At 43.5% G+C, this 16,869-nt stretch overlaps 1 long non-coding RNA gene across 1 annotated transcript; it reads left to right on the plus strand.

Moving 5' to 3' along the window:
* The first annotated feature begins 11,761 nt into the window (after positions 1-11,761).
* Positions 11,762-14,568, plus strand: LOC139026072 (uncharacterized). The gene is made up of 3 exons (XR_011477779.1): positions 11,762-11,827; positions 12,707-13,187; positions 13,715-14,568. It is a non-coding gene; the product is annotated as an uncharacterized lncRNA (long non-coding RNA).
* Positions 14,569-16,869: the final 2,301 nt, after the last annotated feature.

A 16,869-nucleotide genomic window follows, 5' to 3' on the forward strand; every position in this document is an offset into this window, starting at 1 on the left:
CTAGGAAATCCCTGCACTTGATGTTCAGCTTTCACTTCGATTCCTAGGCCAAGGGTAATAGTTCTACAGACTGCTGTCAGCCTATCACTCGAGGACAAGCAGCTGTGCGTACTGTCTCCCTGTAGCTCTGTCTTAGGTGTCTCACAGTACGAACATTGCAATTTATTGCCCTGGCCACATTTTGCAGTCCTCATGCCTCCTTTGCAGCATGCCTAAGGGGTTTTTCAGAATCAGTAGAAAGCCTCTTGAGTGGTCCTACGTTTTCATAAACTGTGGACCTTAATTTGCCTACCGTCTGTAAGCTGTTAGTGTGTCTGAACGACCGGTTTACAAGGATTAATGGCAGGAATTGTGAACTGAGTTTTAAAAGTATTTGGCTAAGGGGATTGTAAAACTTCAGGACTTCAACTGTATATATGAATTTAGTTATTAGAATAGATGTTGATAAATTTTTTTTGTGGTGTATTGTTAGATATTCCTGCACTGTTGGAGATAGGAACACAAAGCATATCGCTACAACCTGCAAAACATCTGCCTAAATGTGGTATGCGACCAATAAGATTCTATTTTTTTTTACGCAACACAGACTGAGTCCACTCAAAACTTATGATGACTGGTTAGACACATTTTTACTCCTGAACTTATTTAGGCGGGCCATAACAAAGCGGTGAGTACTTTATTAAACGCAAGTCATTTCAGCTTTTTCATTTGTAATTAATTTTGTAAACTTAAAAAAAGAAAAACATTATAATAATAAATCTCCTTTGAACATTATTCGGTGTTGTATTTAGGCACAGTTTGACAAAACATCTAGCTGTAATCAATTTTAAAATCAGTCGGTAACACAACAAAAATTGGAAAAAAGTAAAGCGGAAGAATGTGTACACTTTGCTGAAAGGCATGTATCGATTAGGCGTTCGGTGCTCGTGTGGGGATGGATTTGGAAATTGGGTAATTGATACAACATGAGGCTGTCCTGTGTTCCCAGCGGAAAGCGTGGGGTTGCTGAAGCGGGCCCTGGTCGGAGGCGGAGCGAGTCGGCCGTGGAGACGCCAACCTGAAGAGGAACATCATGGAGCTGCCGCGTGCCAGCCAAGGGCAGACTGCGAGCGCTGCTTGCACCTCTGGCCCTCTTCTGGTCAGCAACCAGCGCGCGACTGGAGGAGCCATCAAGTTTTATGCAACACAACGCATCCAGCTACTGAAGAAAACAAGGTCGGAAGGAAGTGCCAGGACGAGGCCACACTCTGTTAGATAGGGATGGGGAAGAGAGAGAGAAAGGAAAGTGAGAAGATGGAAAGAGGTCGAGAAAACCGACTGCTATGATCTGGCAGTTGACCTGTTCTAATGGTCCTTGGCGACGTAAGTGCAGTCTACTTGTTTTCTACTGAATTAACCTGACCTCTGACTTCAATTTTAAAGACTCGTACCTGGCGACTAGAAGTTCAATATTAGTCCATCACGACGAAATTTGTATGCGGCTGTTGACTTAATACAAGAGTCAAAAACGATAAACTAATTGAGATTAGTTGGAAATGTTCTCCTGCTAACCGGGGGCCATATCCACAAAGCGTCTGCAGAAAAGCCCCAAGGAATCCTGTTAAAACCTGTTGTAAAAGAACTAGCTTCAGAGTAGGTTTTAGGATGTTAAGTCACCTGCTCCGGACCAAACTCAATGTCTTGTTATCACAACAGTTTGAGACTCAAAGGAAAGATTAGTGTGGCGCTTTTTGACATTGTTGCAAATGATGTAATCGTTATGAAGCCATGCCAAGCTCGTGAAACTCTATAGCACGCTTCAGACTGACTTGTATGTGCATAGTGTAAGTGTTTGACATAATTTTTGCCCGAACACGGTCAGCGCTTTCTTAATTCTTGCCTAATATGTGGCATGCGAAAATATATATATTTTGTACCAGAATTCTGATTGTTGTTCAAATCTAAATTAGCATAATTTAGAAAAAATACCCATTCAAATTCCGGTCTTTTTTTTCTTCTTTTTCGGTATAGGAGCAGTTTTTGCATAGGCTGTGTCTTCAATCCACCGCATCCTACCAATGTCCCCTTCCACATTTGCAGTGAAAGTGGCAGAGCTAAAGCGGTTGGTTGTCACCAGGCCATGAGACATCCCGAAAAGTTGGGTCTTCTCACCAAACGTCATGTAGCGTATTATGACCCCCCCCCCATTGTCGATTTAGGTGCGGACTTCATCACCTAAGAGGCTTAACATGCAAAGCTTTTATTTTACCCATACGGTCGTTCCAGTATGGAATTCACTTCCTGCACCCCTTGAGATTTGAACGAAACCTTCCAAACATGTTTGTCCATTGTAGAAGTTGTCGTGCAAAGTGACTTTTTGACCTGAATGCCAAACATTCAAGGAGATAAGTTTGCGCAAAAGTTGACCCAATTTGCATTTCCCACCCTCCTACCGTAAGACATCCATGTCTTTATGACTGAAAAATATAAACTGTTGAGTTGAGTATCATTTGAAAGCTTTCAAAACAGGGTTGTTCAAGCTATTTGATAATTTTTTTACCAAATATACATATTACATATATATTATATATATGTGTTGTGTGTGTGAGTGTGTGTTTACCACACCACACAGTACCAGTCAAAAGTTTGCGACACCTAACTCATCAAGGTTTTTATTTATTTTGACTATTTATCTACATTGTTAGAAATAATAGTGCAAGACATCAAAACTATGAATAACCACATTTGGAAATCATGTAGTTACCAAGAAGTGTTAATCAAATCAAATAATATTTGATATTCTTCCAAACGTAGTTCACCCTTTGCCTTGATGACAGGCTTTTGCACACTCTTGGATTCTCTCAATGAGTAGCGTGTGTTCCCAACATGTGACTGTTTTTGTATATATTAACCCAGTTGGCATTCGGGAGAGTATTCAGACCCCTCGACTTTTTACACATTTTGTTTTAAGTTTTACAGCCTTATTCTAAACATTGATAATCTTTTTTCCCCTTCATCAATCTACACACAATACCCCATAATGACAAAGCAAAACAGGTTTGTAAAAATTTTTTGCACGTTTTATTAAAAACAATAGCTTAACTACTTGATCGACATTTACTACGTTTTCAGGACCCTTTACGCAGTTACTTTGTTGTGATGCACCCTTTGCAGCGATTACAGCGTTGACTCTGTGTGATAATGTATCACACATATGGTCGTACCCAACAGCTTTATCAGACTGAAAGCTTCTAGCCTCCGTCATAGCAAGCGCAATACCGAGGGACAATGCTCCTAAACATCTACAGAACACAACACACTCCTTACTTTGGCCTAAATTCARGTATGGCCGTACCAGGAAATATCTCCAAAAAATGATGTATCCAAACTCMTCTGGCCACATKTAAGATGTTATGTAATATGCGGTCACCACCTCGACATACAACACATTTACTCGGCAGGCTAGATGTACGACAGACCCCAGATTGGCTATGAGTCCAACAGGCTGTCACAGTTGAGTTAGATACTGACCAATAGCGGGATAGGCGGACAGCTTTCCAAGTTCCTTCCGCCTGCCAAGGTTCCTTCACACACCCTCCCAATATCTCCACTTTAATTGTGCCACTCGAGAAATATATGTGCCTGTGAATATGGCATGAATCTTAAAGCGAGAGTCATTAGCGGCTACATTTAAGCAACATCTGTGTGCTATAGAACTAATTAAAGTAGCAGAAGCGTCAGCTGTAAATCCACAGGAAGATGGTTGTTTTCAACCCGCCACTGCTGAGCTAGCTGGTAACTGTCAGCCTGTTCAGGCAATCTGCTAGTCGACGTAGAACGCAAACACAGAACACAARGTCCAAGCCATCACAGAGCCATAGAGGAGCCTAACGATGCTATTAGCTAACGCTGTTGTACCAATGTCATACAGCTTGTTTAGTAAACGCTGTCGTTCTGCCTGTCATTCTGTTAGGTTCACATCACCTCAGAAATAGACAGGCTTTAAAACTTAGCACTGCTTTCTATAGGACAATAGTTGAGTTCACACAGACAGACACGTACGTACTAGTGCGCGCGCACACACACACACACACACACACACACACACACACACACACACACACACACACACACCTCTCAGTATCCACACACACACATCTCAGTACACACAAACACCTCTCAGTATCCACACACACATCTCTCAGTGCAGTGTTTCTGATGTTGAACCTGACTCCAGGGGCCCATATCTGGCTGATTATTGCTACCGTATTGCGTCTGTCTATCATCCTGACTTATTCATTGACTGCTACACTGAGACCTGATCCCCAGGGAGAACTGAGAACGGCAGACATATGCAGCAGCAGCACTGGATTCACTTTCCCATCTGGCTCTACTCCCTGTTTCTAGACTACTGACTCACAGACTATGGGGTGGTGGAAACCTTTACACACTGATAGACAACTGACAATCATCATTACTGTACAACCATCCTAGGTTCTATTGAGACAGAGAGCACTGTCTGCATTGAAAGGCTCGGCCTCGTTCCCACAACTTGGTTTTAAGTACTGCGCTTTGTGTTTTGTAAGGAAGGTGTTCGGTGCCAGAGAAAGAGAGAGAGAAAGAGAAGCCCAGTTGATACCTGGTTCTAACATGCACCCTTTGTCCTGATCTTGTCCACATTATGATTGTGCCCACATTTTTAGACCGTAGTCAGACACGCATTGTGTCAGGATATTAATCAAGTGTAAACAGATCTAGCTGGTCAAACCATTTAAATCATCATTACACCGGCCTATCTGGCACCAGCTAATCTGGCCACAATGCGGACACAGTGGACAGATAAGAGACACATTTTAATACAATGTGTAGACGRGACAAACCTTGATCAGATAGTGATTGGATCACATTGATCAGATCACGAAACTCACATGTTAGCGCAAGATGTGAACGAGGCTATTCAGAGAGAGAAAGAGAGAAGGAGAGGTTACGAGAGAGAGAAGGAGTCTTATAAAGAGTTGGGGTCTTATGCATAAAATGAAGCAGAGAGAGAGGGAAAATAGAGCGAGCATGAGAGAGTAAGTAAGAGGGAGGTCTATTACAAGAGAGTGTAATGGCACATAGGCCTACWTTTCATCACAACGCTGACAGCTAGGACACCTTGAAGAGAGAGGACATTGACATCAACAGACGAGGCCCAATGTACCTGCAAGTCAATACCCTACTACCGTTACGTAAGAACTGCATCCCTGCAGAGAGAGTTGAGAGGAGGGGCTGCAAAAGGAGTACACACAACCTGATTGGCCGAGAAGATGAGAGTTGTGGGGTCTCTGGGAAGACCACCTTCACACTGAGGTGTCATCAGTGTTCACCAGGTGCTGAAGGGTTTTCAGATTTTCTGTCTGAGCTTCAAATTAGCGTCCTTCTCAGGTTAGTATGCAACAAATACTAGAGGAGGAACAGAACAGTCCCACGTAATAACCTGTTAGGGACATGCCTATGTCATGAAGTGGTTTGTCAAATGTGTACAGAATGGTGTAAACATATAAGTGGAGAATAGACACWAATTTTCTGGGGTAGGATGGGTTTTACACTGTAGYTTCACACATGGAGCATTTATGGAGAGAGAAGCATTATTGTATCTACTAYCTAGCTCTAGTTTGGGAAAGMTAGAAGAGTGGGTCTGTGTGTCCCATCCCTCAGCGAAGCCTGAAACCATGAGAGGAGAAGAGCAGCCCGCCTCCCCACAGACCTATCAGACAGGAGCTAAACAGGCGCCATGGCAACAGGCCAGGCTGGCTGCACACATGCCACATGAGCGTGAATGTGCTCCACTGGTTCCCCCCCACCTATCCCCCATCACACATAGCCCCTAGACCTCCTCCCGGCCTCCCAGCTTCGGGGATGGGGCTCCTACAGCATCACTGGTCATGTGACCTCCTGCAGGTGCTAGTCGTAGCAACATGGCTGGGAGATCTCTGTGGACCCTGGCCGTCACAGGAGGGGGGGGTGTCTGATGACATCACTGGGCTCGGCAGGGGAGAGGCTCCACCTGATTGGCCAATTGGCTTTTATCAAATCTGAGCAGAGCTAAGAATAAAGCCAGCCAGGGAGCATGATAATAACACGGATGCTCCTCAGAGTCTGCATAGAAGAGAGGCAATGTTGGCTGACATGAGCCGGTTGGAGGGGGGTAGGGGACGGAATGTTTAAAATAGGATGAAGCGTTACGTGGCAACAAGCAATCTCAGTTTTAGAGTGGTACTTAAGGGGGCTTAGAGCTTTGAGAGTGAAGGCTGGTAGAGATACATGCACACATGAAATGTATTTGATAGAGAGAAAACGTCCAGCTGCAAGACATCTCAAGGTGAAACATAAACCGCCCTTGTGTCAGCTTGGCCCAGGAGTATGACAAAGTTGCCCCTATATGCTGATGTAAGGACAGTTTCACATCTCCCTCCCTAGTGATTACGGTCAGGTTTGGGGGGAGACTAAACTGATTTCAGACCTGTGCCTATGGGCAGCTTCCAACTGGAAATCCTGCTGCTCTTTGTATCCTATAGATGCTGCTGTGGCTTGGAATCCTACAAGTGTCAGAACTGGGGCTTGGATTCCCAGTAGTGTCAGACCTGGGGCCTATCCGTCATGTTGACGGACAGCGGATGGACAGGGGGCAGCTGTGAGTCGTTGCTGCACTACTTTGTGGTGAGAAAAATCCCTCCTGGGTGTAGATACAAACAGTAAACCACACTAAAAGTGAGAACTCCCACACCAAGATTATCCCAGTGTGTTATTTGACAAACCCATAAAGAGGACTAAAATGACATCCATGCCATAATGGATGTGGGGGTATTGTTGTTTTATGTATTTATAGTTTRATTGTATCTGTAGTTTTATGATATCATGTGTATCGTGAAGAGGGAACTTGAGGAAGCCACATGAGAGCTGTTCTGTGAGGAGAATGGTGGATTGGAGCAGTGTGACCTCTGTGTGTAGTAGGAAGAACTAATCTATGAAATACAGCTAAACAGAAGAGCTAACCAGAATAAGGTCATCCCTGCTGATTAGAGGTTATCATGTGACCCACAGACATGATGATAGCCCATCTTCAGTTGGTTGGAAGGGAAGGGGGAAGGGCAGAGCGGGAGATGTACTGTCTGTTACCATAGAACCTGTACAATGTTAACAAGCTGTCAGTTTCAAATAAGACGGGGGGGGGGTGAATAACTACCTCTACAGCAGAGCAGTTGAGTTTCCCCTAGCTAGCTGCAAAAAAACTGTGTCACAAACACACACCCAATGCCAAGTGCTATGTGACAGAAGTCATTTTAGAACACCCCGAAATGAAACACCATCAGGATGATAGCAATCATTGTCYCCCTGGCAACTATCTCCATGATCCCTGGTTAGACGGCATAGTGTTTCACTTTACAGATAGTGCCCTGGAGGACGTCCATGTAACCTAAGTACAGATGTAAGATCTTAATTTGATCACCCTGTTGTTGCAGGAAATGTACTACAGCAGGAAATGCTACTTGTAGTGTATTCAAGGTTTAAAAAGGATTCTAAAGTCTGTCATTTCCACTTTAAATGTCTGACTTGATTTGCCCTAACTAAAAATGTATCAACCRTTTCAAAAATGTCCATTAATTATAATCCACACAATAATACACATATCCTGTTGCTGCAGGATTATTTTCCTGCTGTTAGAAACTGGTCAAATTAAGATCTAACATCTMTAGCCTACTGTGTGAGGTAGTTTTTGTGCATTGATGGTGTTCTTCCGTCAAGGCTTTCTCAACATGTCGCCCTTCAACCCCTATATAAATCTATACGGTGGCTATGTACAGTAGATACAATGAAAATGTAAGCTAACTTTCCTGGCCTAGTGTTTTAGAGTCATATCTAAGCTACAGCTCTCTAGTGGGCCTGTGGTTACTGGTGTTGATGCAAAGCTTTGGCTTATTTCGGAGGAGTCAAATTAAGCTGTTGCAGTTTTGTGGTTCTTGAAACCACCAGTTGATTTATTTCCCTCACCACTCCCTTCCTATAAGTCCTTCAAATATAACTTGTATATACAATTCAGAGGAGTTTTAATTACAACTCGTTTCTCAAGCYCTCATTTCGAAACCATTCATTTGATTTTAACAGAGGGATTTTTAGACTCAAATGCTATTTCAGAATCCCTGMTTTTATTCCTTCCAGTCCGTCACCCGATAGCTTGGTATTTAGTTGTTGTTGGTGGGGGCATTGCTCTGGTCTGGCGTCTGCAGGGATAAAGCCTTTATTGTGCCCTATAAGGAGGAGTTGGTAAAAAATCCCTCAGGTCAATCTGCACTGGCCCGTAGCTGTCCCATTCTCCTTCAAACAAAACGAGATTAGGAACTCAACACAAACCCTGTGATCAACAAGAGGTGAACTACCCAGAGCAGATCGGAGGGGTATACTACATCCTCCTCCCTCATGTGGTACCCTTCCTGCAGGCAAATCCTGACATACCCTCCAGCATGACAATGCCACCAGCCATACTACTCGTTCTGTGCATGATTTCCTGCAAGACAGGAATGTCAGTGTTCTGCCATGGCCAGCAAAGAGCCTGGATCTCATCCCATTGAGCACGTCTGGGACCTGTTGGATCGGAGGGTGAGGGCTAGGGCCAGGGCCATTCCCCCCAGAAATGTCCGGGAACTTGCAGGTGCCTTGGTGGAAGGTGGTAACATCTCACAGCAAGAACTGGCAAATCTGGTGCAGTCCATGAGAGGAGACATGCACTAGTCACTAATGCAGCTGGTGGCCACACCAGATACTGACTGTTACTTTTGATTTTGACCCCCCCCCCCTTTGTTCAGGGACACATTATTCCATTTCTGTTAGTCACATGTCTGTGGAACTTGTTCAGTTTATTGTCAGTTGTTGAATCTTATGTTCATACAAATATTTACACATGTTAAGTTTGCTGAAAATAAACACAGTTGACAGTGTGAGGACGTTTCTTTTTTTGCGAGAGTTTATATACAAATATTTTTTAATATATTTCCTTTATTAATCCCCACTAACCCTACCACCCCTCCCCTAATCGGAGTAAACTAATGAATAACAACACTTAGGCTTCTACTTCCAGCTTATGCAAACTATATACATTTTACAGACACAATCTATTTTACAATAGTTATATTTGTTCTTAGTTCTACCCTCAACGTCATCTATTTCTGATGTCCATCCAGTTTGATTTCTATTTGCCATACATTTTTTACTGTTATGTTTAACATAAGTTCTGAATCTATATACATTTTACAGACACAGTATATTTTACATGTATCTTGTTATTAGTCCACCCTCCAGCTCCATTCAACCCCTCCCATCTATCTCTTAACACCATCCATATTGGATATCTATTTGCCATATATGTTTCAACTGTGCTGTGATGTTTCACATTCTCAGAGTTTCTCCAGATTGTAAATTAGAATAGCATTTTTTGCTAAAAGTATTATATTATTGATCAATTGACTATGTGTAATGAACACGAAGGGAGACGGAGCTGGTTTCAAGCGCAGGCGCAGCAGGTATTTATTGTAAAGGACCACAGGAGGAGGCAGGTAGCTGTGTCCAGGGCAGGCAGAAGGTCATACACAGGGGGTCCAAAAATGCAACAGTACAGGCAGGGAAAGGGCTAGTAACTTTGTCCGGGAGATCAGGCAATAGGTTGATAACAGGAAATCCGATAGGCTAAAGTACAGGCAGGGAATAGGCAAAAGGCATCGTTAGTGAGGCAGGCAAAACTATCAACACGGGAGAGTAAATTACGGGAAACCAGCCTTCGAACCGCCGTGTATCACAAAACAAACAATACCTCACGATGATGGGGTGCAAAGAACTGAACTAAATAGGTGTGATAATGACAATACAGGTGTGTGAACAGGTGTCAGAATTCAGGTGATTGTATCTGGAGAGTGAGTGGCGTCAGGGACCTACGTGTTGAGATGTGAGTTGGAAGCAGACGTTACGCTATGACTTTTCAAACACCCAGTAGTGTCTGCAGAGGTAGCTCCAGGTAAATGTTGCAATTCTTTAGCCATTCCTGACCTGTGACCAAAAACAAGCTACTATGGACAGTACCAAAATAAATGATCTAATGACTCTGCCTCCTCGCAGCAAAATCTCTAGAGCTGGGAAGGTTGTATCCCCCATATATATAACATTATATTGGTTGCAGAATTTTGTATAATTTAAATATAAACATTTCTACGTTTTGAATACGGCGTCGTTTTGCTATCAGATCATGAACCATGTGCCATGAATCGGTACATCGAAAATCCCTTTTGCAATCTATATGCAGTTATTTTTTGGTCCTTAAATGAAACTGGTATACTTTTATTTTATCACAATTTTCTTTAACCAATTTTGTTTTTAATGCAGAGCTAAAGACAAGTTCCTTACTTTTTCCCCTCCTCCACTTACATCTTCCATTTTTTGCGTAATGTTGCAATTAGGTTTGGTGACAGAGACTAGGTTTGGTGATAGACAAGACAGGGAATCAAGATTGATGCAGCAGAGTTCTCATCGTGCTCTCTCTACAGTCCAGCATATTGGCAATTTGCGTCAGTAATATTCTATGACACAGCTCAGTGAGTTTGACAGCTTGTCCTGGACAGACTCTTCTTCTCAGAGATATTAGAGCGGAAAATACATCTGCTAGTCTGTCTCCGTGCTGCTGGACGTTTCAAATAATGACCATAAACGTCATATCTCAGGAAATGTCACAGATATAATCGTTAGACAATATAAAGGCAAACAAATGTTTCTCTGAAGGAACATCTGACAATATGCTGGATAGCTTTACCAATTGTGCCAGTAACCAAAAGGTTGTCGTTCTGCCCCTGAGCAAGGCAAGTTAACCCACTGTTCCCCGTGTCCGAAGACGTGGATGATCAATTATGGCAGCCCCCCGCCACCTTCTGATTCAGAGGGGATTGGGCGCTAATTGCGGAAGACATTTCAAGTGAATGCATTCAGTTGTACAACTGACTAAGTATCCCCCTTTCCCAATTCACAACATTGGGCACATACAAGCTGCTGCTTCAATCGGTAATGCAGCACCTCCGAAACATAATCTAGTCTCTACTGGGATGGACTTATGATGATGTGTCATGAGGTATCTGATTAAGTTCAACACTCTCCACAGGTCATTTAGTTATTTTATAGGATGTTCAAACCTTGTGATGTGGCTCCAGCTTCAAGCCCACATTGACTTGAAGCACCTTGCCAGAGCAAAGCATCATATGCAACCATAAGTGGGTAAATCCTGTGTGGAGATAATCACTGTATGACAAAAAATAAATATGGAAACTAGTAGTGATGGCTGCTACAAATCCAGCTCTCATAAATCCACTTGCAGCACAGCAGGGAAGGGCAGATACATTACATTAGACTCTAGTTGTGGATTAGTCTAGAAAAGCTTAAGCAACAGGCATGGGGAAAGTGAGAGGTTTCAGATGTGTTACAAAGAGATTTGGAACTTGAAGGGTAATCTCTTCACCCAGAACCACATTTTGCGTCCATGCTAGCCAGCTACTCGATTTATGTCAAAAGATGGTAGACATACCATATAGTACACATAGCCCATATGGGACCAGGTAGGGCTCTTTGTCAAAGCAGTACACACAAAAGTAAGGAAGCGGGTGTCATTGGGATTTTAAAGTGGTGTCATATCACCAGATTTGGTTTCCCATTTCAACAGTGGATATTCAAATCTATGAACTGGTTCTCTTCTTTTTCTCTGAGCAAGTGGAACAGAAGACTGAGGGGAAGGAGACATCACACAGACCATCCAAGATCCCAACGGAGCGGAGAGGTCAGCACTATTGACACAGACTCATCCAAGATCCCAACGAGTGGAGAGGTAGCACTATTGACACGACTCATCCAAGATCCAACGAAGCGAGAGGTCAGCACTATTGACACAGACTCATCCAAGATCCAACGGAGCAGAGAGGTTGTGAGTAAGTGCTAGACATAGAGGCGGATATGACAATATAGAGTAAGGACAGGTGTACATTAGACCACCAAACAGGAGCGGACAGGAAACCAAGAATTAAACAGATAGTATTAATAGGCCGAAGCCATAAGTGCTTTAAAGTGCGATTAACTGCTTAGGTAAAAAGGAGGAGTGACACTTAAAGTGCATTCATGGAAAGAGCAGGATTACCATTATAAAGAGTTAAAATAGAGAGGAACAAACATAAGTGCTTAGGGTAAGATAGACAATATATTAATTTTAGGACACGAGAGGGTCCTGCCACCATTGTAATCATCTAATAGAGCGGATACAGGCGTTATTGGCGTAAACAAGCAGGAAGCCTGAAATGAAAGATAATGGTGGCAGATGACCTAAGGGGAAAACTTTAATTTACATGTAGGATGGACTCATATGCTATATGTGTATAAATACAAGAGCCAGTGCTCTGGGAAATGTGTGTGTTCCGCGGACCATCCCGGCTACTGATATATTTGTATTAAAAGACCTAATTATTGAATTCACAAGTTCTTGTAAGAGTGTTATAATTCTGAAACGATTCTCCACGACAAGGTCAGTACTATTGACACAGACTCTTCCAATTTCCCAACGAGCAGAGAGGTCAGCCACTATTACAACAGACTCATCCAAGATCCCAACGGAAGCGGAGAGTCAGCACTATTGACAGACTCATCCAAGATCCAACGAACGGAGAAGGTCAGCACTATTGACACAGTCTCATCCAAAGATCCCAACGAGAGCAGAGAGTCAGCACTATTGACACAGACTCATCCAAGATCCCAACGGAGCAGAGAGGTCAGCACTATTGACACAGACTCATCCAAGATCCCAACGGAGCAGAGAGTCAGCACTATTGACAGACTCATCCAAGATCCCAACGGAGCAGAGAGTCAGCACTATTGACAGACTCATCCAAGATCCAACGGAAGCAGAGGTCAGCACTATTGACAGACTCAATCCAAGATCCCAACGGAGGAGAGAGGTCAGCACTATTGATACTGCGAGCTCCTCTAATGCCGCTGAGCATAAGCTGACCAATGATTTCACTTTGCTATTCTTAGAGCTGCTGCATTGTCCTCAATTCACACTGAGAATTAGATAAAGGAATCATGCCTATCCTCTTGAGGATGGTTTCTTAAACCATGAGTGACCCAAAGTGGGCCCATGGGCATCTGAGGTGTTGTCGCGAGTTACAGGAATAATCTATAATCACACCACTATTTGTACATTTCTTAATCTTAGTATAGGTCATTGTTGAGAACATTAGGTGCACAGAGTGACGGTCATATTTGGGTCACAAGTTTTAAAAAGTTTAGAAAACCCTTCTGCTTCTTAGTGTACGTTGAATAGTAGACCTATTCGAACAGATAGTAAATTGACAGGAGGAAGTAGGCGCTTAAGCCCTCTCGATGAGTGCTTATCGCCCCACTCATATGGCATCATATCATATCCCTTTAATCAAACACAGGATACAGTGTCCAATGCACATCCAGTGATCTAAATATGCTCAGCATGAGGACAGGAGCASCAGAACTATTTTTGTAAGAAATTATTCCCTGGTATCCCAGCTGCTGCTAAGCTTTACAGTACTGGATCAACAAAGAGATGTCTCCCTGCCACTGCCACTCCCTACCGCCAGCATCCCTAGTCCACCTTCATGTGTCCTTCCTCTCCTCTGCTACTTCCTCCTCCCATCTCATTCAGCGTTGCTGCGGTGATGTCGTCATTCCCTGCTCCAGCCGAGCCAGAGATTTTGTCCTGAGCTCTCCAAGAGCTGCAGCAGCCATCACATGGGCCTCACCACTGCATCACCCCCCCCCCCCTGCCGCAGGTAGCTCAGGTTGCTAGGAGACGCTTTCCCTGGCTGCCTAGCAACAGATAAACATTGTGTTTCTTCCTCTGATGGATGAGGCAGGACTGCTTTAACACCTTCACTTTGGCTGCTCACCCACCCTCTGGACAGTGCAGTGGGACTCTGGGCAGTGCAGTGGGACTCTGAACAGCAAGTCCATAATGACACTTTTGGTAATTTAGAATGATGATAATGGACTTAATTTACAGGACATCAAACTGTCTGTTCAAGCTCAGTACTTAATGTAATTTCCAATTGAAAATAATTTTAAAAAGTAGAAGTGACATTCAATTTAATGGGAGGTAATAAAAAAATATATAAAAAGTTTAATTAAATGTAACCATGTTTGAACTTCCAGGAAACGTTCTGTTAAAGGAATGAAATACTAAGAAAATAGTTGTTTTTTTGTAAAATTCCTTAAATGTGCTGACAATGTTGCAGAACCAAGCAACTGTCCTGCACCATTCCCAGGAAGTTGTTTGTTTGGGTGTTTACAAAACAATCAGAGCACAACCTCACTCTCACCAAGCTCCAAGAAACATATGGTTCTCAGAAGGTTTTGTGGTAGTGGTAATGTATTCCGAAATGTGACTTAGTTGGAGTCAAAAAAATACTAAAGTACTGTTTGTGTGTGTGTGTGTAGGCACGTAAGAGAACTCTGTAGATCTAGTTGCTGATGAGCTAGTGGCTGGGGCAGCAAAGCAGAGAGCCCTATAAAAAAAAGACGGCAGTGACAGTCAATAGTACTGCCTGCCCCAGCCAACAAATAAACCCCTTCTCTGCCACCGTGTTGATCCCATCGCCTTCCTTTTTTCTCTCCTCTTTTTCTTTATTAAAACGAAAAAAAACAAAAAAAACAAACCCCCCAGAAATTGAGAATGAAAAAAATTCGTTATAACAAATGTACTCGTCATCTTACTAGTGCTGACCCCTCGGCTCCAGTTGGAGATCTTGGATGCAGCACGGTAACATGTCAACAAATAAAGTAGAAAACTAAAAAACCATCGTCCTGCACTCCCGTTGAACGAATCCAAGAAAAAACAAAACTGGAACCTCTGAGAGTCAAGTATGTCAATAAAGTTTGTCTGACCATCGTCGTCTCGGCCGATCTATGGAAACCAAGATGGGTCGCCTTGTCAATAGTGCCTTATCTGACCTCCTCTCTTGCTTCGTTGCGATCTTGTAGTACGCATACCCAACAGCAGATACTGTATAGTGAAACTTCACATGTCAGAATAGTAGACTAAAAAACTGCACCACTGTCACGGCGTTGTGAGCGAATCCCACACACATGAAAAAGCCTTCAGTTTTGATTTTTTTAACTGCACACACCTCCTCCTACTACCATCGCACGGTTTCAAACCTGGGATTATCACCATCCAACTCGGTTGAGATGGCTAGATGAAGAACAAGTTAATACTTACGAGGCGAAGTCTTATGTAAGTTCAATAGTGCTGGACCTCTACTGGCTCTGTATGATGGACGGCACTTACTCTTGGTTAAAAAAACATGCTCAGCTGTTTCTCTGTGTGCAATTTAGTTGCTGACCCCCCTTCCTCTCTTGCTCCCGTTGGATCCCACCTTTCATCTTCGCGCAGACAGAGCCATTGAGGAATTCCTGTCAATGGAGTATCTGAGTCCTCTCTTGGCTCCGTTGGATCCTTGGTTTGGATGAGTCCTGAGCTGTCAATAGCTGCTGAGCCCTTCTCCTGCTTCCGACTTGGTGCGATCTTGGCATGGATTAGCCGTACCCCGGTTCCATTGTGTGCAATACCCCAACTTGAAAGTGGGCCGAGAGTGTGTGGGTGGCTACTGACTCGCCTATAAAATATTCGTGTCTAAGCTCTCCTGGTTAAAAGAAGAAGAAGAGCTCCGGGATCTGGTTATGCAAGGTCTGTGGTTCAATATTGTGCTGACGCCATTCTCTGCTGCTTCGTTTGGCGTGAGTCAGATGGGTACATCTCTGGCATGCAGTCTTTTTTAATAGTGCTGCTGACCTGCCAAATGGACAGCAAATCCGCAGTCTTGTGTTAGTGGGATCTGGATGCTCTATGCTCAACTTGTCTCCACATAGTGACCAATAAACTTTGTCTGATGCACGTTGAGGTGTTCTTGCTTCCGTTGCTGATAGTTGCTACTCTTTCGCATCTTTTACTATGAGTAAGTCTGTATGTGTCAAATAGTGGCTACGCGTCCGTCTCCGTCTTTACGTTGAGGATATCTTGATGCAGGTCTGTGTCAATAGTGCTGATCTGCTCCAATCCTACATGACGTCAAACGAGACCAGCAGTAAAGATATCTTTCTATAAGACCTTTCCAAGCTTTGCAATTAGAGCTGCAAGATCGTGATCTCAGATCCATACCGGCCTTCAATTGTGAGATTTTCTTGCTTCAAGTTGACTTGGTATTTCTTCTTAGGCTGATAAAGCAATTAGCTTTGAACAGAACCATGAATTGAGTTGTTCCAGACACTTAATCTATGTATCTATAGTTCAAGTAATGCAGCAGCAATTATTAAAATGATTACAAAATCCAAACATTATCACAGCCTCTAGACGTTTCTACTAAAACAGCTCAATGACAGTCCCTTCGGTCAAATAGTTGCTGCCTCTATACACCATTCACCCTACTATATGACGTGCCCGGATCTTGGTGAGCCTGTGTAGGATGTCTGGTCTATAGTGTGTGCTGATTGACCTGCCCCCACCTTCCACTCCCCCACCTCTCCGTTTTTGGACAGACATTGACCCAGTCCTTGGCGATGACTGTATGTCAATAGTTGCATAGGGACAGTCGATTATCAGAAAATAGTGACTAACCTCTAACCGCTTTTGGGCATCTTGGCAGAACGATGCGTGCGCGTCTTTGTCAATGTGCGACCCTCTCTGCTCCGTTGATCTTGGTGAGTCGTTGTCCCATATGCTGACCTCTTCTGGCCTCTGGCGTTGGGATCTTGGATGAGTCTGTGCCCTAGATCAGGTTGCTAACCTGGCTCTGCACGCGTCAT

This window comes from Salvelinus sp. IW2-2015, unplaced genomic scaffold (assembly GCF_002910315.2).
Source record: "Salvelinus sp. IW2-2015 unplaced genomic scaffold, ASM291031v2 Un_scaffold3824, whole genome shotgun sequence".
Taxonomy (NCBI): Eukaryota; Metazoa; Chordata; class Actinopteri; order Salmoniformes; family Salmonidae; genus Salvelinus; species Salvelinus sp. IW2-2015.